This window comes from Phascolarctos cinereus, unplaced genomic scaffold, assembly GCF_003287225.1.
Source record: "Phascolarctos cinereus isolate Bilbo 61053 unplaced genomic scaffold, phaCin_HiC Scaffold_7;HRSCAF=346, whole genome shotgun sequence".
NCBI classification, from domain to species: domain Eukaryota; kingdom Metazoa; phylum Chordata; class Mammalia; order Diprotodontia; family Phascolarctidae; genus Phascolarctos; species Phascolarctos cinereus.
The window spans coordinates 158,037,379-158,059,349 of record NW_027556180.1 but is presented as its reverse complement, the minus strand read 5'-3'; the positions used below and the strand labels follow the sequence as shown (position 1 = coordinate 158,059,349).

The 21,971-nt window shown below is 34.2% G+C and overlaps 1 pseudogene; it reads left to right on the top strand.

Moving 5' to 3' along the window:
• Positions 1-17,395: 17,395 nt before the first annotated feature.
• Positions 17,396-17,513, top strand: LOC144454904 (U2 spliceosomal RNA; annotated as a pseudogene).
• The last annotated feature ends 4,458 nt before the right edge of the window (positions 17,514-21,971 follow it).

The following is a 21,971-nucleotide window of genomic DNA, read 5'->3' as shown; positions in this document are numbered from 1 at the left end:
AACTGGAAGAGAATAATACTTTATACTTGTATTACTTGCACAGGTCTTATTGCATCTCTGCTTTGGTTATTTCTTTTCTTCTGAGTGCAATTAGGGGTATTGACTTTTTAATATGGAAAGCCATATATAAATTTGTGTCCTGATTACCCTTGAGATCACTCCTCTCTCTAATTGAAAACTTTCTTATATTTTAATTACTAAAATACATATTCTTGAGGAAGGTAGAGGTCACCTTAAATCAAATACTTTATAAAGGAATTCAAAGTAGTTAAAGTCTTTAGTTTTATGCTTAAAATTATGTATTCTTCTTTAGGAATTGGCAATGAGGTAAAATGCATTCTTGTAATATCAGGTAAGAATACTTTAATTATAAAAATAATTGTTATTATAATTTGTCCTAGATTTTAAAGTTGTAATGGGAAAAAATATTTCACTGTAGTTGTTTCAGTGCTCATGATTTTTATAAGAACTAAGAGCATAGTTATTTTAGCTCACTCTTGTACTATTGTTCTCTAGTCAGAGAGAGTGCAAATTGAATTATAGTTAGGAAAGAGCATGAATAGTATGGAAAGTCCAGTTGCATAAATAATAGTGATATATACAAATAACATGTGTTTCAGTACCTTGACCAAGGGAATTTAGCTTCTGGTCTTTAAAACAAAGAAAATGAATATGTTATTTCTGCTCCCAAGAAACCAGTTTTTACCAAGAAACCAGTAGGATTTCTAAATGTAAATTAGGACATGTAACAATTCATTTCTTCTCACAGGCTATAGACATTCTTGTAATTTGGATGTATCAAAATAAGTACTTCATATATTCTTAATATAAGCGGGCCATTTGATCTGCCTTCTATCATATCCCTGGGAGCCACTTCAAACAAGATTATAAAAAAAGTCATTTCTTTAAAACTAAGGATGTGAATTTAAAGCATCCCCATTACTTCTTTCCAGAGACTATTGCTATAATGTTCAATCAAAACTTGATTATATTGGACTGTTTATACAGCAAGACGTTTTAGAGATTGTGGTAATACTTTTGGATGCATTTATCTACACGAGTGGAGAATACAATACATCATCCTTGCCCTAGTGGGAATGGAATAAAACTGAGTTTGAAGAAAATATGATTGGTCTATGAAATAAGATTGCTTCTTGCCTCTGTCTGATTACTCGTTAATTAAAAAAAAAATAGGACCTTCCTCTAGTGTATGGAGATACACACATCACTTGGCAAAGCCCATGATTGCCCTGTTGGTGGTGAATTTAAAGGGGATTAAGGTGAGAGAACAGCCACATTATCTTCAATAAGTATATGGTAAGCTGGTTATAAGCCTGTGATGCAGAAGGCTGACATCTAAATCAACAGACTTCAATTTTTATTTCATGAAATGAGTCACAAAGCACACACTTACAAAATATTAGAATGAAACATTTCAGACTTAAGTGCTAACAATCAAAAGTAAGAAAAGGAGTTAAATAGGAGTAACTCTAAATGTTTCCTCAATCCTCCTCATCTGGTGGGTTTTCCTCCTACACTTTTGCTTTAGAATTTTTTTTTCATCTATTCATACCTCCTGGGAACGTCATTTAGCTAGGGTTGGCCTTGAGGCCACATGTGGCCTTCTAGGTCCTTGGATGCAACCTTTTCACTAAGTCCAAGTTCTATAGAACAAATCCTTTTATTAAGGAGATTTGTTCTGTGAAGTCTGGATTCAGTCAAAGGGCAGGACTTGAGGACTTAGCAGGGCACATATGGCTTTGAGGCTGCACATTCTCCACCAGTGATTTAGACCATCCCATTTGGACAAACAAGTGGCATCATGGGCAGCAAATATATACCCCCCCACGTGCAAACATATACATATATACACGTGTGTACACACACATGCACATATATATGTATATGTTATTATTGAATGTCTATAAATATGTATCTACGAGGAGAAATTGACAGCATGATTTATACAAAACTCAGTATAGTATAAATCTTGCATTTAAAATCTATCTGTTATACTTATGAGCCATGTGACCATGAAAAAACCAATAACTATTTTGAGGCTCTTTTCTGCGTCTGTAAAATGAGACGGTTGAATTAGATGGCATCTAAAGTGCTTTTCAGGAATCTATGACGCTTTTGAATGGCACTGGCAGGCAAATGTTTTGGAAGCAAAGAATTTTCTCAGATTCCTTCCCACTTTCTATTAGGATCTCTCTTATCCTTCATGGTTTTCTTATACTATTAAATTTTAATTTTATTACCACTTCTTTATTCTTAGCTCATTGTGATAATATCTTAAGGGTAGAAATACCATGTCATGAATCTGGATCTTTTAAAAGCAGCATTAAACCTGATCCATTGTCATCTCTCAACTTTTGGTGTTGTTGTTGTTGTTGTTGCCTTTTTTAAAAAAAACCTAAGGGTCTGTGGGAATAGTCCCTGGTGTTTCCCTATTTTGTGCTGTTTTTATGAATGCTTTTGCCCAACAGTTTGGTAAATGCCTTATGTATAGTTAACTAATATTTCCTTATCCTTTCAGAAATTAATGGAGTCCTAGAGTTGGAAGAAACCTCAGAAGTCATCCTTTTTAATCTCTAAAATTCATTACATAAATTCACACAAAAAGTGATCATTCAACCCTAACTTAAAAACTTCCTCTCTTGGACAAGAGCTACCTTCTGTATCACCTTGATCCATTTTTACATGATTCTAATTGTTAGGAACTTTGTTCTCTTCAAAATTGCAGACTGAGAATAAGTTTTGTCCCCCATTAAGATGACAGCCCTTCAAATACTTGACAACTAAAATGTCACTCACTAAATCATCCCTTCTTCATCAGAAACACCTCCTATTCCTCCAATCAATCTTCATTTGGCATGGTTACAATTTTCTTTACTTCCCTGTTTGCTCAAGCCTAGAAGTATTACCTTTTGCTAAGGTCCTTCAGAAAATATGACACCTAGAAATAAGCATAATACATAAAAAATGTAGATTCCAAAGAAACTATCCATTGCCTCAACACTGCATATCCAGTCTCTTTTTTCTAATATAAGTTTATTTATTTTTAGTTTTCAACATTTACTTCCACAAGTTTTTGAGTTCCAAATTTTCATGCCATCTCACCCCTCCCCCACCCCAAGATGGCATGAATTCTGAATATCCCTTCCCCTAGTCTGTCTTCTTTTCTATCTCTTCCCCTCTCCCTTCTCTTATTCCCTTCCCCATCTATTTTCCTGTAGGGCAGGATAGATTTCTGTACCCCATTTCCTGTATTTCTTATTTCCCAGGAGCATGTGAAAACATTTTTTTAAACATATGTTTTTAAAACTTTAGGTTTCAGATTTTCTCTCTTCCTCCCTCCCAACCCACCCTTATTGAAAAGGCAAGGAACTCCATATAGGTTGTACACGTGCAGTTATGCAAAACACTTCCATAGTAGACATGTTGTGAAAAACTAACTCTACTTCCCTTAATCCTACCCTGCCCTCCCATTTATTCTATTCTTTCTTTTGACCCTGTTCCTCCTCAGAAGTATTTACTTCTGATTACACCCTTTCCCAATCTGCCCTCCTCTCTATCTTCCCCCTGCTCTCTTGTCCCCTTCTCCCCTATTTTCCTGTAGGGTAAGACAGATTTCCATACCCAATTGAATGTGTATGTTATTCCTCCTTAAGCCAAATCCTATGAGAATAAGATTCACTCATTCCCTCTTACTTTCCCCCATTTCCCCTCCAGTGTAAGAGACTTTTCTGTTTTTTTTTGTGAGGTAATTTACCCCATTCTACCTCTCCGTTTCTTCTCTGAGTATCATCCTCTCTCATTCCTTAATTTTATTCTCCAGATATGACCCCTTAATCTTCAACTCACCCTGTGCCCTCTATCTATCTATCTACATATACATACATATAATTTTTTCCTTCAACTACCCTAATACTGACAAAGGTCTCATGAGTTATAAATATCATCTTTCCATGCAGGAATGTAAACAGTTCAATCTTAATAAGTCTCTTATGATTTCTCTTTCCTGTTTACCTCTTCATGTTCCACTGAGTCCTGTATTTGAAAGTCAAATTTTCTATTCAGCTCTGGTCTTTTCATCAGAATGCTTGAAAGTCCTCTATTTCACTGAATGACCATTTTTTCCCCTGAAGGATTATACTCAGTTTTGCTGGGTAGGTGATTCTTGGTTGTAATCCTATCTCCTTTGCCCTCCGGAATATTATATTCCATGCCCTGCGGTCCTTTAATGTAGAAGCTGCTAAATCTTGTGTTATCCTGATTGTGTTTCCACAGTACTTGAATTGTTTCCTTCTGGCAGCTTGTAATATTTTCTCCTTGACCTGGGAACTCTGGAATTTGGCTATAATATTCCTAGGAGTTTTCCTTTGGGGATCTCTTTCAGGAGGAGATCTGTGGATTCTTTCAATTTCTATTTTGCCTCTGGTTCTAATATATCAGGGCAGTTTTCCTTGATAATTTCTTGAAAGATGATGTCTAGGCTCTTTTTTTGATCATGGCTTTCAGATAGTCCAATAATTTTTAAATTCTCTCTCCTGGATCTATTTTCCAGGTCAGTTGTTTTTCCAATGAGATATTTCACATTGTTTTCTAATTTTTCATTCTTTTGGATTTGTTTTACAGTGTCTTGATTTCTCATAAAGTCACTAGCTTCCAATTGCTCTATTCTAATTTTTAAGGAAGTATTTTCTTCAGTAATCTTTTGGACTTCCTTTTCCATTTGGCCAATTTTTCTTTTTAGGGCATTTTTCTCCTCATTGGCTTTTTGGACCTCTTTTGCCATTTGGGTTAGGCTATTTTTTAAGTTGTTATTTTCTTCAGTATTTTTTTGGTCTCCTTTAGCAAGCTGTTGACTTGTTTTTCATGATTTTCTTGCATCACTCTCATTTCTCTTCCCAGTTTTTCCTCTACTTCCCTTACTTGCTTCTCAAAATCCCTTTTGAGCTCTTCCAAGACCTGGGACTGATTCATATTTTTCTTGGAGGCTTTGAATGTGGGAGCTTTGACTTTGTTGTCTTTTTCTGGTTGTATATTTTGATCTTCTTTTTCACCAAAGTAAGATAATATAGTGTGACTCTTTTTGCGCTGCTTGCTCATGATCCCCGCCAATTACTTGAGTTTTAAACTCTTTGTTAAGGTAAGAGTCTGCTTCCAATGTGGAGATGTACTGTCCCAAGCTTCAGGGGTTTGTAGCTGTTTTCAGAGATACTTGTAGGGAGCTGTAAATTTTCAGTTCTTCCAAGGTGGTATGATAAGGGGCGAGGTGTTTACTCCTTTCCTGGCCTGTGACCACAAGTATTCCTTTCTGTTCTGTAACTGTGAGGAAGGGTTCCTCTCCACAGCCACTACAAGCTCCACCAAACCTGAGCTCCTCCTCACCCCAGCACTGCCAGCCAGAACTGTGGCCCAGATCCAAACACAGGCAAAGCAAGAGATTCCTGCCTCAGCACTGGCAAAGAGATCCCTTGAATCCCTCTCTGATCAGCCACTGGATTCCCCCTCAGTCTGTGGCCTGGAAGCTCGGGATGCAGCTGCCCCCCCCCCCCCACCGAGGGCCATGCTCTTGGGGAATGGAGCTCAGATGCCACCTTCCTTTCTCAGCACAGACAGAAACAGACTTTTCCCACTGACCTTCTAAGTTGTCTTTGCCATTGGTGGATTGAGGAGTTCAGAAACCTCCACAGCTGCCCGAGATTCAGTCCTCTGAGGCCTGCTCCAGGTTCTCTGAGGCTTGCGCGCCCATGCCACGCTGCGCTGCGCTCCAAGCCCGGCGCGATACACCTTTCTGATCAATCATCCAGGTTGTCTTGGGCTGGAAATTTGTTTGTCTCTGTCTTTTTATGATTTCTGCTGCTTCAGAATTTCTTTAGAGCCATTTTTTATGAGTATTTGGAGGGGTTTGGGGGACAACTCATGCAAGTCACTGCTTTCACTCTGCCATCTTGGTTCTGCCCCCCTATCCGTCTCTTAATAATAAAGAATGTTAGTGAATCTTTCTCCAAATCAACCACACTGTTCAACTCTGCTTCAAATTGGTACTTCAATGTTAGGTTACTGAGACAAAAAAAAAAATCTCCTGTATCTAGGATTATGCAAAATAACTAATGATGCCTGCCTAGAACAGTCAAGTTCCAATATTACCATTAAGGATTCAAATGTGGGTACCAGGTGAGTTCAAATGTTTTTACTTTAAAGCAATAAGAACAAAATGTAATACATAATAAGGTTCCCTTTGAAGAAAATATTGAAAGGTTCTAATTGGAATGAAAACACCAATCCCTAGTGTACTTATTTAAGATTTATGCTCTATGTTGATACTCAATTATTATTTAAGATAACTTGCAAGGTTAAACACAGGTAAGGAAGACAATTAAAAACAGGCCAGGACCAAAACCTATCTAAAAAGATCCAGAAAAGAAATGTTTCTAGGTACCTGGGATGAGCTAGTTACTATACTATAGCACTGAATTTATTTCAAAACTTCCTCTAAAGGAGAGACAGAGACAAAGACAGAGATACAGAGAGGGACAGAGACAGAGGGAAAGACAGAAAGAAGATAAAATGTCTGGTTTTCTTTAATAAAAGGAAGCATACAAGTTCATCTGGAGAGCCAAACTGTTTTTCAGGCACTGAATATAAGGAGTAATTTACTACATAGGTCTTTATATGAGGGACATTAGATTACATAATGAAGACTCTATAAAAGTTCAGTTTTGCAGAAGATGCAACCATTATTCAAATGAACTTTTTTATATAGAATCTCCATAACGTCTAGGGACAGAGCATTAAATCATATCTCAGAGAAGCATTTCTTTGGGAAACTAAGATGATATGGTCCAGACATGTTACCTTAGGATGATCAACTTTAATGTGAGGATAAAGCTTTAAAAATATAGAGGAACTGATAGTTAATATGTCCATTAAACTGTCTCTGTATAATCAAATGCTTCACGTTAGCCCTTGGGCAAATTGTCAGCTCTTGGGGGGGAATTTTCTATGATTTTATGATGGAACTATTTCTTTGCCATGCTTCTGCACCTCAGCCTGAGCTCCCAAACACATCAATTTTTCATTCATCCATCCATCCATCCATTCATTCATTCATTCATTCATTCATTCATTCAACCTAGTCATATACTTCAGAATAAGTAGAAAAGCTCAGCCCCCCTTTCACTGAATTCCAAAAAAGTTAAGCTTATAAAAATAGGCTAAAATGAATTTTGAAAGCAAATTAAAATTTGAAAGTAGCAAAATGTTGATAGAAAAAAAGTTAATACAGTTGACTTTGAAAGTGAAGTTTATGCTGTTGAACACTTACTGAATGTCTCCAAAGATGTTGAAGGAAAAGTCAAATATCAATTTCAGGTGAGTTAGTCAAAGCCAGACGGGCATGCTCACCAGTAATGTAGAAATTCTTTAATTGAAGTGAGTCTGCTTGACCCTTTATGGATGTGATATTACCTTATATGAAGTCTTTGAGTAGAAATTGGGATTCCAGTGGAAAAGCCTAAACTCCAGTAAAAGACTTTTAATTTAGCTTTGTGAGAGAAATATCATTATCAAACATTTGTTGAAGACCTATTATGTACAAAACACCAGTCCAAAAATGGGGGGGCACAAAGAAAGCAACATTACAGTTGGGGAGAGAAAACACATGCCCATAAAAAGAAAGCATAGGAGAATGAGAATTAAAATATTCTCAGCACTGGCTATTTCACTAATTAGATGTTTGACTATAACTTTTATTACAATTTCCCAATTATAAGCATTACTTGTAATAAATTACTGGATTCTACATGTATATATGTATGCATTCATCCATACATTTATAGTACATATACACATATATATATAAGCGTGCATGTATGTATCTATGTATATATAATAGTTAATGGAGAGCCGTCTCCAAACTCAAGAAGATAGGGTTTTAAGTCATGCCTTTTATGCCACTCCCTGTGTGTTTCTAGGCAAGTCCCACATGTTCTCTCAGCCTAAGTAAAATGAGAATAATAATACAACCTACCTCACGGAGTTGTGGAAACTAAAAAAAAAAAAACAAAACAACAATATTTATAAAGTGCTTTGCAAACCATAAAACAATAAAAAACAACAGCTCTGACCTGAATATACCAAATTTTAGAAGCACATATATAAAGCGATCCAGTTTTAGTACTGTATTAATTCAAAGAATTGAGTCTCTGTTAGTGAGTCCTAAAACAGGCATTCTGATGGAGGTTGATGAAAGAGTGATAAAAAAAAATACAGTGGAATGAAAAAAAACTATTTCAGAAAGAGTGGAAAAATATGAACTGAAGATAGATCTGAACAGAAAAGGAATATCTAGCATAATTAGGTTCATGTCAATTTAACTCAGCTGAAAGAGAATTGGTGACTGAAGCAAAAGGTGATGAATTTATATGATATATGAAGCATGACAAGGAAAGTTCATTACAGAAAGGCATGAATATCTCTAGGGTATTATTGTCTTTAAAAGAAGCTATCAGGCAAATAAGAATTGAATAACACAGAAGCACACACATATAGACACACACATACACATATCTGAATATATATTTGAAATGTTATTTTACATAATTTGCTTTTCTTAGTATTAGTCCTTTATTCAACCAATATTTATTAAGCCCAGCTACTTAGCAGAGAACTGCCCTAGCACTGAGAAAACAAATACACAATCAAAAAGGAAACATTCCCTATCCTCATGAAGTTTTATTCTATTAGAAAAACAGAATATATGTACATATAGGTAAATACAAGTATTTTGAAAGAGGGAGACCTGGCAATTAGGTAGATTAGGAAAGGTTTCATAAAAGATATGGAAACAGCTGAGCTTGGAAGGAAAATATAGAATCCAAGAAGAGGCTTTCCAAACATTGGAATACCTTGGGTTAAGGCTCAGAGACAGAAGAAATCATGCCAAATTTTGGCGATATCTTGTAGGCTAGTTTGCCTGGAAAGTAGATTGTAGAGTTATGTGATATAAGTTTGAACATGTAGGTTGGAATCAGATAGTAAATGACTTTAGGTTCTTGACTTTAGAAATTAATGTATACTTTATCAGTGACAATATAGAGCCATTGAGTATTTTTAGAAGAGAGTGGAATGATATTGTTACAGCAATTCATTGGGAATATTATGTTTAAATCTATGAGTAGGATACTTGAAGGGGGAAGATGCTGGAAGAGGGGAGTGACATAAGGAAGCTATTAGCAATTTAAGAGTCTCACTTGGGAGATAAAGTCCTGAACTAGGGTGGTAGCCATTAAGTTAAAAAAAAATAGGAATTGACACAAGAGGTGTTATTGTGGAAAGAAAATCAACATTTAGTATTCAGGGAAATGATAGAAACCAGGATGACACTGAAGTTGTAAACTAGAGGGACTGTCATGACAGTGGTGCTCTCAACAAAAATGAGGAAGTTTGGAAAAGAATGGACTTCAGTGAAGATAATCAATTCTAAAATGGACCTGATGATTTTTTTTTCTCTAAAATTAAGGTTATCTTCTTTCTGATTGTTATTATTTCTGAGCATCTAGTTTATACAAATCCCATGGTCATTAGCCTATTCTGTCATAGCTCCAACACACCTGGCACCTGCTAGCCCCTAGTGAGAATAAAACCAAAAGGGCTGTGAAAACATCCTTGGCTGCTTTTCTAAAAGCTTAGTTAAGAATTATCAGAAAACCTCTGGAAAAATGACAAAATTGTCACTGAGCACAACATGTGGTGAAAAGAAGTGACAGGATCCCTCACATGTGATTTCATTATTTTGTTTAAAGTCCTGTGAATCCTCAGATCAGACACCCATATTTAAATATGTAAAACAGTGTAATTGGTATTTTAGATAACAAAAAAAAATGAGAAAAGCCAAGACATTTAACTCTTCCTGCTACAGATCCATAAATTCAAAATAATTGATGGTACAATCACTGTCCAAAATAGCATCATTTGCTGAAGTATATTATATACATGGATGTGAATTTTAACATACTACAACCTTTAAAAAAAGCATAAACACAAAATCCATACAAATAGAAATGAGATTTAAAATCCTCTCTTGCCTGAAGACTATTTAGAACATTTTCTTTTTCTACATTAAGATACATAATGGAATTTACAACAAAGTAGTAATTAGAAGGAACCACTAATATATCATTCCAGGACACCAGCATTTAGAGAACACTGACTAAATTTTCACTCTGTCAAGAACTGTTGAATAACTTGTTAAAACAGGAGGGTACCAGAATGTACTCTTCCTCATTATATGTCTCCCCTTAAAGTCAATTCTTCCCTGACTAGTCTGGTCAAGCTTGTCCATCCCCTTCTAGCAGCCCTATCAGCACCAGATTTTAGATATCTAAGGGTATTTCCATTTCAAAAGTGAATTTATCTTTAAAATATTGTCTTGAGGATGAATTTTGTCTTGCTTCCAAGTATATTCTCCGATCTTGGACTATATCACAACATTGATAATTACATTTCTTCTGGATTAAAAATGAGAATTTTTTGAAGATTCTTCAGAAACTGACACATTGTAATGGAGTACACATCACAAAAATAAACTATTGGCAAGGTGTATGACAATATATTAAAGCTTTTATGAAGTCAAGGTAGATATACATCTGTTACTCTCCCCTATGCTAATGTGATGTGTTCTATGGGCTACAAAGATGAACATCTCCTAGTCCTACTAGAATATGTAAAAGTATTCACAAAATAAAATCATATGATATGTGAAAGTTCATGAAAAAAATCATGGGTTTTTTAACCTATTCTATTGCAAACATCATAACATCATGGTCTCTATTGTTTTTGCAACCTTTACATCCCCAGAACTTGGCATAGAAATTTCCCTTTAATAAGAGCTTATCAAAATTTTGTGAAATTTATTTAAGAAACAAGCAAAGTGTTAGTAGAATTATATTTTTTCTTCTGGACAAAGGTATAGATTTTACTTTTGGTTGATCACTTTCATTAATTAAATGACAAATGAATTAAATGACAAAAAGTCTACTATTTAAAGTGATGAAAAACAGTGATTTTAGGAAATTTTAAACTTCATTTTTAATTTTAAATTTTAACCTATTATGCCAAGGTAGAAAAAGTTAAAAAAAAGCATATATTTACAGTGAAAAATAGAATTACTTCATAGGAATGAGATTGCCATGTATTAATACATCAAGAATGTTTAAACCTTCCATACTGACAGAAAGAAATATGGAGTCTGAATGCAGATGGAAGCATGCTATTTGTTCTCCTTTTACTTTGTCATTTTGTTTTATTACTTCATTCTCATGTTTTCTCCAATTAAGTCTGTCTGTGGGCACTTGCAGGAGTTTCAGTTCCTGGCCATAAGGCACAGCTGAAGGTTGCAGCCATAATGATCAAGAGTATTTGTGGCACAGATTGGCTAGGGTCTCTAGCTGTGGTTCGGGGATGGAGAAGAGTGGTGCCTTGGTTGAGCCCTAGACAATGTTCAGAAAATAGCAGTCAGAAAGCCCTGAGGCCTGGGACACTATTGCCCAAAACCCAGGACTACAGTTGATTATAATAATAAGGTGCTGAAAATAAAATAAAACAAAAAAGAGTAAAGAAACCATAGACAGCCACTATGGGGATAGAGAAAATCTTTCAGAGAATGATAGTGAAGTAAAAATAAAAGCCACCTCTACCACAAAGTGCAATGTCAAATAACCATGAGCCCAATATTAAATAAAATATTGGAACAATATGAAAAAAAATATGATACTGGTACTGAAACTAAGAAGAGTAAAAACAGAGAAACACAATTACAGACTAATTTCATTAATGAAAATAGATGCAAAAATTCTAAATAAAATATTTGCAAAAAAGATTACAACAATATATTACAAAAATTATATATTATGACCTAAGGGGATTCATAGCAAAAGTGCAGTTGTGGTTTGACATATGGAAAACTATTAAGCAATTGATTGTATCAATAATAAAAGTAAAAACCATATGATCATATCAGATGCAAAAAATACATTTCATAAAGTGCAACATTCATTTTTATTGAAAAAAAAATTAAAAGTTTAGGTATACATGGACTTTTCCTTCAATTGATAAGAAGCATTTACCTAAAACCATCAGCAAATATTATTTGTAATGGAGATAAGCTAGAAGCCTTCTTAGTAATATCAAGTGTGAAATAAGGATGCCCATTGTCACCAATATTATTTAGCATTATATTGGAAATTCTAGCAATAGCAATAACAGAAGAAAAAGAAATAGAAAGAATCAGACTGGGCAATGATCTAATAAAACTATCTCTTTTTGTAGATTATATGATTATGTACTTGGAAAATCCTAAAGATTCAATTGAAAAGTTAATTGAAATAATTAATATTTTTAGCTAAGTAGCAGGATATAAAGCAAACTCACATAAATCAACAGCATTCCTATATATCACCAACAGGACCCTGCAGGAAGAGAAAGCTAGAGATACCCCATTTAAAATAACTCTACACAGTATAAAAAACCTGGAGGTACACTTGCCAAAACAAACCAAATTATATGAAGAGAATCTTAAAAAAATAAAACTTTTTATACAAATAAAATAAGATTTATACAAATAGACAAATATTAATTGTTCATGGGCAGGCAGGGCCAATATAATAAAAATGACAATTTTACCTGAACCAACTTATATATTCAATGCAATCCCAATTAAATTACCAAAAATAATTTAATGAATTAAAAAAAAATAATTAATTTCATTTGGAAGAAGAAAAGGTCAAGAATGTCAAAGGAATTTATGAAAAAAAATAAAAGAGGTTTAGCAGTAAGAGAACTCAAACTATATTATAAGGCAATAATTATCAAAATTATCTGGTACTAGCTAAGAAATAAAAAAGGTTGATGAGTGGAACAGATCAGGCATACAATTTAAAATAGCAAAAGAATATAGTACCTTAGTGTTTGACAAGTGTAAAGACTTAAGGTTTCAGGAAAAGAATTCATTATTTGGTAAAAAAAAAAAAACAAATCTAGAAAGGGAAAGCTAGAGAGCTAAAAGCAAAAATTGAGATAGACAAATGTTTTATACTATTTAACAAGATAAGGCCAAAATGGTTACACAAACTAGATATAAAGGGAGATATTACAAGAAAAAATGAAGAACATAGAACATATCATCTCTCGGAATTATAGATACATGAACAATTTATGAACAAGGGATAGACAACATTGTGAGGTATAAAATGGACAACTTTGATTACATTAAAATAAGTTTTGTGCAAATAAAACCAATGTAACCAAGATCAGAAGGAAAGGAGAAAATTGGGAAAGGGGGAAATTATAGACACTTCCTCAATACATCAAATATATAAAGAACTATCAAATTGTCAAATATTAACAGTCAAAGCTATAAGTATATGATACATTCCCCAACTGATAAATGGTCAAAGGATATGAACAGGCAGTTTTTTGATGAAATTAAATCAAATTATGGTCATATAAAAGTGTTCTAAATCATTATTGATTAGAGAAATACAATTTAAAACACTGAGATATCATTTTATGCCTACCAGATAGACTAAAATGATAGAAGGGGAAAGCAACAAATGTTAGGAGGGAGGTTGAAAAATTGGAACCTTAATTCATAGTTGGTGGACCTGTGTCCTGATCCAACCATTTTTGGAGAAATTTTAGCTCAAAGAATTATTAAACTGCCTATATCCTTTGACTCAGCAAAACCACTGTTAGGTCTGTTTCCCAAGAAGATTATGGGAAAAGGGAAAAAAATCTATATGTTTTAAAATAGTTATAGCAGGTTTCTTTATGGTGGCAAAGAACTGGAAATTGTGGGATGTTCGTCTATCTGGGGAATGGCTAAGTAAATTGTAGTATATGTTTATCATGATGGAATATACTTTTTATAAGAAGTGATGAACTTGGTGATCTTAGGGGAAAAAATGGGAAAACTTGCTTGAAATAATCAAGAGCAAAATGAGTAGAACCAAAAGACTGTTGTATACAATGACAGCAATATTGTTTTAAGAACAACTTTGAGTTGACCAAGTCATTCAGACTATTATAAATAAACAAATTAGCTACAAAGGTTCTATGAAAGAAGATGCTGTCTACATCCAGAGAAAGAACTTAATATATACACACATATACATCTACATAAATATGCACATGTATTTGTGTCTAATGGTAACCATATATAGGGTAAAGGGGAAAGGAAGGGAAAAAGAAAGTTGCATGATAACTTCGTGTTATATTTAAAAGGAATAGCAAGTTGTATATAATAGATCTGCAGTTTCAGGTGCAATCCTCTTTTATTCTATTCCACTTTGCTATGAAAATGCTTGTTTTATTTAAGTTCAGATTTTAAAAAATAGAATACATTATATAGATGCTACCAATTTATATATGATGGTTAGGTATCCTATGCTTGTTAAAGTTAGGGAACTTTATCTGAATTTCCTAAGAATGCCTTCTAGGACACCTGCTAGGTTATTCTCTCCCACCCCTCTCCTTGATTGCCCATGGGGAGTGACTATACAACTTGTGGCACCTACCCATGATGGAACCAAGCAGCAAAGATTCAGTATTCTAAGTGAATGGAATTTTAGAATTGTAATCACTGAGGAGCAACCCAGTCTTCAGAAATAAATGGAAGATTGACAAAAATACCTAAGGGAAGGAATTCTGAGGCATTTGCTTCCTAGAATTCGTGTGAGCCCATTGACTACTTATCTCTGCTCACTAGTGACATGTAATCTTTCAGCTAGAAGGAATCTCAAGAGCTCCTCTAGACAAAAATCCCAGGATCCTCAGAGACCTATACATATTTGATCTCATGTCCACTACAGACAAATGATAAATGTCCTGTGCACTAAATTCACTTACTTCATGTGTGTGTATGAGAGAGAGAGAGAGAGAGAGAGAGAGAGAGAGAGAGAGAGAGAGAGACAGAGAGAGAGACAGAGAGACAGAGAGAGAGAGAAAGAGAGAGAGAGGAAGAGAAAGAGAGAATGTAAAATAATATTTTTTAAAGATAACTTTACATTTAGAATTTTAAAAATATTTTTATTGAAATATTTTGTTTCACCTTGTATAGATTGTTCCCTATCACTCCCTCACCTTCACCATATAGCCATCCTTAATAACTACAACATGAATAATAGTAAAAAGAAAGATGAAAACAAAATCAGCAAAATTTATCAAGACATTATTTTTAAAAATGGCATTGCATACAATGTTCTACACTCATAAACCCCATCCCCTTCAAAGGATTGAGGGGAATCATCTTTTCTTTTTTCCTTCCTTCCAGGTTTGTTCATTAAAATTAAACAAAATCCTCTTTTCACTGTAGTTTTTATTTTTTCTATTTTCAATTTGTAGTCATTGTGTCTAATCTCTTCCTGGCTCTAATTACTTTACATTATATTGGTTTATGCAAGACTTTCCATGCTCTTAATTATAATTTCTTACAACACAGAGATATTCCATTGCACTTAGGTGCCACAAGTTGTATAGTCACTCCCTAATCAATGTGTATCTTCTTGGTTTCCAAATATTTACTCACACACACACACACACACACACACACACACACAAAATGCTGCTATAAATATTTGAGCACATCTGGTCCTTTTTCAAAAAAAAAAGTGGCCACTAACCTACCAGTTGCAGATGCCTAGCCGAGCAGTGGAATCCCTGCGTAAAAGGGTTTGGACATATGATTTGTCTTTAAAAATATTTCTACATATTAAGAACTTAAATATTTCTTTCCAATTTAGAGGTTGAGATATATAATGCCAATATTTGTATGTAAATTAACATTTTCCTGTGAACTTGGGAAAATTTCCCCCTGAATATTATTCATCTTTTTTTAATCCCATTTAGTAAATTCATATCTACAGATATTCAGTTTCTTAGTCTTCCTGATAATTTTCCAGTTTCTCCATTTAATGATTCCTCTTCTTTCATATATAAAATTTTAAATGTTTCTCTCACTTCCCATATCTAAAATTAATCTCAGGGGAAGAGTTTTGATAGTGGACCAAAGGAATATTCCTCCATTATCTTATTTGCTTAAGTATACGATTCAATGATTCTTTCTGTTTTCAGCCTCCATGTACTATTTCTTCTTCAGTCTTTCTGACTTAATCAATTTAGATATCAGTCTTTCTGTACAATGTCCTAAAACTTCTGTATATTTGATTCAAATGTAATAATGTTCATTTAAAATATCTTGTTCTTTACTGTTAAAGCTTTGTTAGAAGCACAGAGAGTAGACATGTAGTCATTTCCATTTAGAATATGTTCAATGCATCCCCAAAGAGCTTTCCAAATATATATGTTGGATTGCAATTTCCTCTGCTTTTTTTTTTTACCACCCATCATGGTATAAAATAGATAGTTTGTCTCTATCATGTATTGATGAGTTATTCCACAGTTTACATATCTCAACATTCGAAGGATTTAAACCTTTGAGGTTTGCCAGTGATTATTGGTGATATGATAGAAATGCCCTTTATTATTCCCAATCAAAAAAAAAAAAAAGACAGGAGGGAAGAAAGAATGTGTTCCTGTTTAACACTGTAATGATTTGCAAACATCATAGCAAGCTCACATGAATACATATGTTCATAATCTGCTATGTATCAATAACCACAATGATAGGTTTCTTACAGTATAAACACCATGTCAATGGCCCCTCATCAGGAAGGTATATGATCTAAAGATTTTCTGGTTGTTGGCATGAGTTGCTCTGTGGTTACTACCCCATTCCACTGAAAGCTGATATCTTAATTAGGTGAATCTACCTACCTACCTATCTATCTATCTATCTATCTATCTATCTATCTATCTATCTCTCTATCTGTCTGTCTGTCTGTCTGTCTGTCTGTCTGTCTGTCTATCTACCTATCTATCTATCCATATTTGTATATATATGTACATATATATACACACAATATATATATATAAACACATATGCACACATATGTGTATAACCAAAGTCATTAATCAGCCAAAAGATCATTGAAAAATAAGTGGCATATAAATATTATCACATAAACTTTATGCTGTAGACGCACACAAAGTTACATATATATATACACACATATAAATTCCATATATTTATGTGTGCATCTACATCTGCATATATGTTCCTATATATGTGTGTGTGTGTGTGTGTGTGTGTGTGTGTGTGTGTGTGTATAGACAGAGACAGAGAAACATAGAGACAGAATGAGCTAAGTCTTGAATGAGTAGTCCTAAGAATTTAGGATGATAAAAGTCCAGAGGAAGGAACTGTCATTGGGAACTGAGATGATCAGCAAAGGCTTAATGAAGGATATTCAGTATTAATCATTCAGGATTACCTTTATGGTCTTTTGGCTAAGATCAAGTGTAATTTCTGTTCTTTTCAGATTAATATATTTGAGAATAGGACTAGAAAAGGTGCCCTAAAAATTGTCTGTTTCATCTAAACTAACTCTGGCCTGCTTACTGTGGCAGATGGGGATCCTACCCTGTGCTCAAAACACAAACACTATGCAAAAACTTTTTTGAAGATGATTTTGCTCACCACTGGTACATCGAATGTGCACACACTTATGGAAAACAAGAAATCTAGTAGATCTAAAAGATGAATAGCTCTTGTTACCAGAAAACTCAACAGGCATCAAATCCAAACAGCAGCCCTGAGTCAAACAAGGCTGGCAAATGAAGGTCAGCTTACAAAAGTTGGAGCTGAGTACATGTATATGTAATAACATAAAGAAGTCTTTTATAGCTATCTAGGATTTTAAAGACAGAATTTCTCCAGATTTCTCCTAATGTTTAAAAATACCTGGGGTTTCAAATATTTACTTACAAGGCCAGCCCTAAGAAAAGAATAAAGCTAGAAAAGGAATATTTGGTAACTTTTATTTGATTTTTCCTCCCATTATATATCCAAAAGCCCCACATTGCCCCAGAAGTTCAGCCTTGAGCCTCTACACTCACATATATACATGCACATTTCACTGGAATATTCCATTGAAGTTTGCCATTTCCACTTAACTTCTTAATCATAATAACTACATCAATTTAAATAAAACAAGAACAGACATAGAATTCAGAAGTCATTCTGAGGAATGGATAACCATCCTTCCTCACTTCTTCAGAAAGATGTGATTTTTATAGATAATGGCACAGAATGCTTCATACAATGTAAGTCAATTTAAATTAACTTTTTTTCTTATACAAGTAGGATCAATTATTTGGAGTTTTACTCTAAAGTGACGTGCTATGTAAAACTAAGTAAAAGTTACAAAAATTGAAGCAAAACCAGATTAATTGTGAAAAATACAGCCGTTGGCAATCATTGTGTTTCCAAGAACTGATTCTGTGCCATAAATGTAAAACTCACCTCAAATGATGATTTCTACATGAAGCCTCTATAGCTCTCTCCAAGTTAATAGACTCATTATTGGGGAAAGAAGGGGTTACTCTATTTGAATCCAAACCCCAAATTATATTATATGTAATTTTTATGTATCCATTTCTACTTACATATGTTTCCCTTCATTGATTGTAAAGTCTTTGATGACGGAGATTATTTAATTTTTGACTTTGCCTTACCAAGACCCAACAGAGAATCTGAGACATAATAAATTCTTGATATAAATTTGTTGATTAATAGCCTGAGACAGAACAAGGAACATTTTGAGCTATTCAGAAGAGTCGATAACAATAGACCTATTTTCCCTTTAAATGTTCCTGTAAAAATCAATATAAATTCTAAGCCAAAGCATTTTGGATTGAATAATATTGAATTCATACATTTATTAGGCATCTTCAATACAAAAGGTATTATAATAGGAATTATCAATACTAATATGGTATACATATGCCCTCAAGAAGCTTACAATCTAGCTCATCCTCTCCCTCTTCTCTGAAAATAGGTGACCTTGGCAAATCATGCACTGTAGCTTGGCATGTGCTACTCATTTACAATCTTTTCAATACAAAAATCAATTCCAGACCACCAGCCACAGCTTCTAGTCTGTCCTTTCAAGAAAATAATTTCCAGATGCCTTTTTTGCAATGTGGTCAAGATAATACGACAATTGCCTTCTAAAACAGTAATGTCATTTTCCCATAAAAGACATCATTTATGGACAGACAATGGATACTGATGACTAGTGAATAGTTTGAATTCCTCAGTCAATTTCTCTGTTGGTCACCCCTGTCAAATCTTTTCATGCTTGAGCCAATCAGGCATCCTGCACAATTGGCAATGTTATTTGATTGGGAAGTAGTAGGTCTGGAAGTCATAGAATCATGAGATCATAGAACCTGATCACTGTAAAAAAGGCAGAAAAAAAATCTATAATCTTCATTGGCATTTGACTCAGGGCAATGATACTTAATTTTGCTTTACCAGGTGCATAAATGGGTATGGAGCAATAAGTGCAAGGGAAATAATTCAATGATACAAATTTGGTGAAATACTCAAGACTTACTCTTAGAGAACAGTACCACAAGGATACTGCAATCTGTCCAGTGTAAGCTATAAAGTCACAAACTCAGAGGTATTGTAGATGTGGGATTGCAGAATTCTCATTCTTATATTCATTTGTATAATGTTCTGTAATAAAAATAAGTATAACTATAAAAGTAGCATTAACATGTGCTTTACTTCCTACTTGGGTATTCCATTTGACTTCTCCATTGTCTCCTTAAACCTGTCTTCCTTCAAGATATAATAGGTTCTTCAACTATTCAGTACCTCTTACCATTTGCACTCCTCCCTACCTCAAGGAGAGGATAAAAAAGTAAACATCACAGAGCTCCTCCCAGGTCTTCTACCATAGGAGAGGAGCCAGGGCATATAACTCATAATTTCTTAACATGCTCTAAGGCTTCATCATTCCCTATGCTGCACACACACACCTTTTCACTTTCTTTTTTATGTATCTTCCCCTATTAGATTGTGATCCAGAACTATTTTTTGCTTTTTCTTCATATCCTTGTTGTTTAGCACAGCATCTGGCATATAGTGGATGTTCAATAAGTGTTCATTGACTGCTTTAAGATTTACAAAGCACTTCTCATGTAGTATTTCATTTTATCTTTGAAGGTGCTACTGATTGAATCAATTTCTACAAGTGTAAACAATTGGTCCTCAGTGACATCTGATGGCCTATGACAGATCATAACTCTATGTTTAAAGACAAGGGGCCGTAGTAAAATTTATTGGTTTCTGTTCATGGTCATCCACCCAGAGAGATTCACGAGTCAATGGCTAATTTTCTGAATTGTCAATGATGCTGATCCTATGTAATGAAACAAAGCTCCTCTACAATAGGTAATGAGGGCAGTCAGAAATGGTTTCTGTTTCTGAAAATAAAACAGAATTGAAGTTGAAGAATTTCACAGGGGACTTTAATTTCATGGGTGTTTTTTTTTTGTTTCTTTTTATAACAGGCACATCAGTACATTCTGTACAACAAAAATGTTTTGGAAGCATGTTTTAATTAACTTTTATTAATAGTAATAATAATATCCCAGATTTTCCAGAAATGTTAGGTATACATTCTTCTCTTAGATGCCTTGAGAATCAGTTTTATACTCAAAATTATGTCACCTCAAACATGTACATTCTCTCTATATCCAGCTATTTTTCCCATTATATTATTTATTTCCATTTTTACTTTCTCATGTAGAAATGTGATATTAGATTATGATTACAGTTATACTTCCAGTGTCATTTATACATAAAAATAGTTTATAAAAGAAATCTTAATTTAACTTTTTCTATCTTTTATTTCCTACCTTAAAGTGTCCTTGTAAAGTTGGACTGGCTTAACCAGGTCTCTTACCAAATTTTCTACAAATATATTTTCCCTCCACTACTACTCACTGCTTTATAAAATGACACCCCTTACAATTTAAAGCCATCTTCCTCCAAAGAGTTTATGAATGAATTCATATTTTAAATGAGTATTTCCCTGGGCTCTTATATCTCTATGATTGGCAAGGAAATTAAGTATTTTCTATCTGAGGTTGTTTCTTGGATCTTATAAATGTATGTATATATCCCATATGCCATATTTATTTATTTATATGTGCTTACTTTATGCTAAGCATTGTGCTATGTACTGGAGATACAAATAGAAAAAAAAAATTGGGACAGCTAGGTGGTGCAGTAGATAGAGCACTGACCCCTGAAGTCAGGAGGACCTGAGTTCAGACACGGCCTCAGATCAAACAGTTGACACTTACTAGCTGTGTGACCCTGGGCAAGTCACTTAATTCCAATTGCCACAAACAAACAAAAAACCAAACAAACAAATAGAAAAAATTAACTGTATAGTGGACTAAAAGGCCTAGTGGTCCTAAGGATGCAACCACAAGACTAATGGTAAGGTCCAAGAAACTTTAGGTTACCTCAGTACGTGAGCTGACATTGCTCTAGGTTCTGCAGTGCATTGGGATGGGACAGATGCTAAGTATTGATAGTCTTTCCCCTCATCTGAAGGAATAGAGTTAGTGTCTCTTATTTCTTTCAAGTTGCGCCCCTTATGGTGATGGATCTTCTTACTAACTGGCCATTCTGATGGGATCAGGGTGATTTGGGGTCAACAGAAATAACAAGGGGAAAGAGAAAGGGTAAAATACCCCAGTCAATCAAGAAATAATTCCTATATTGGAAATCAGTTATTTCCTACGTGAAATGATACAGAATTTTTTTTTTTAGTATTAGTTGATGTCATCATGTTTGTCACCTCTCAATGTTCCTTAAAAATGTATTCATGGTACATTTGTGTAATGCCTATATTGTGTCATTAAACCTTTGGACACTTGTTTCTTAACCTTGAGCATATTTTTAATGTTTTTTTCATTCTTCTCCTATGAACATTTACATGTGTAAGTTACAGAATATTAAAGCTGTATTTATTTGATGT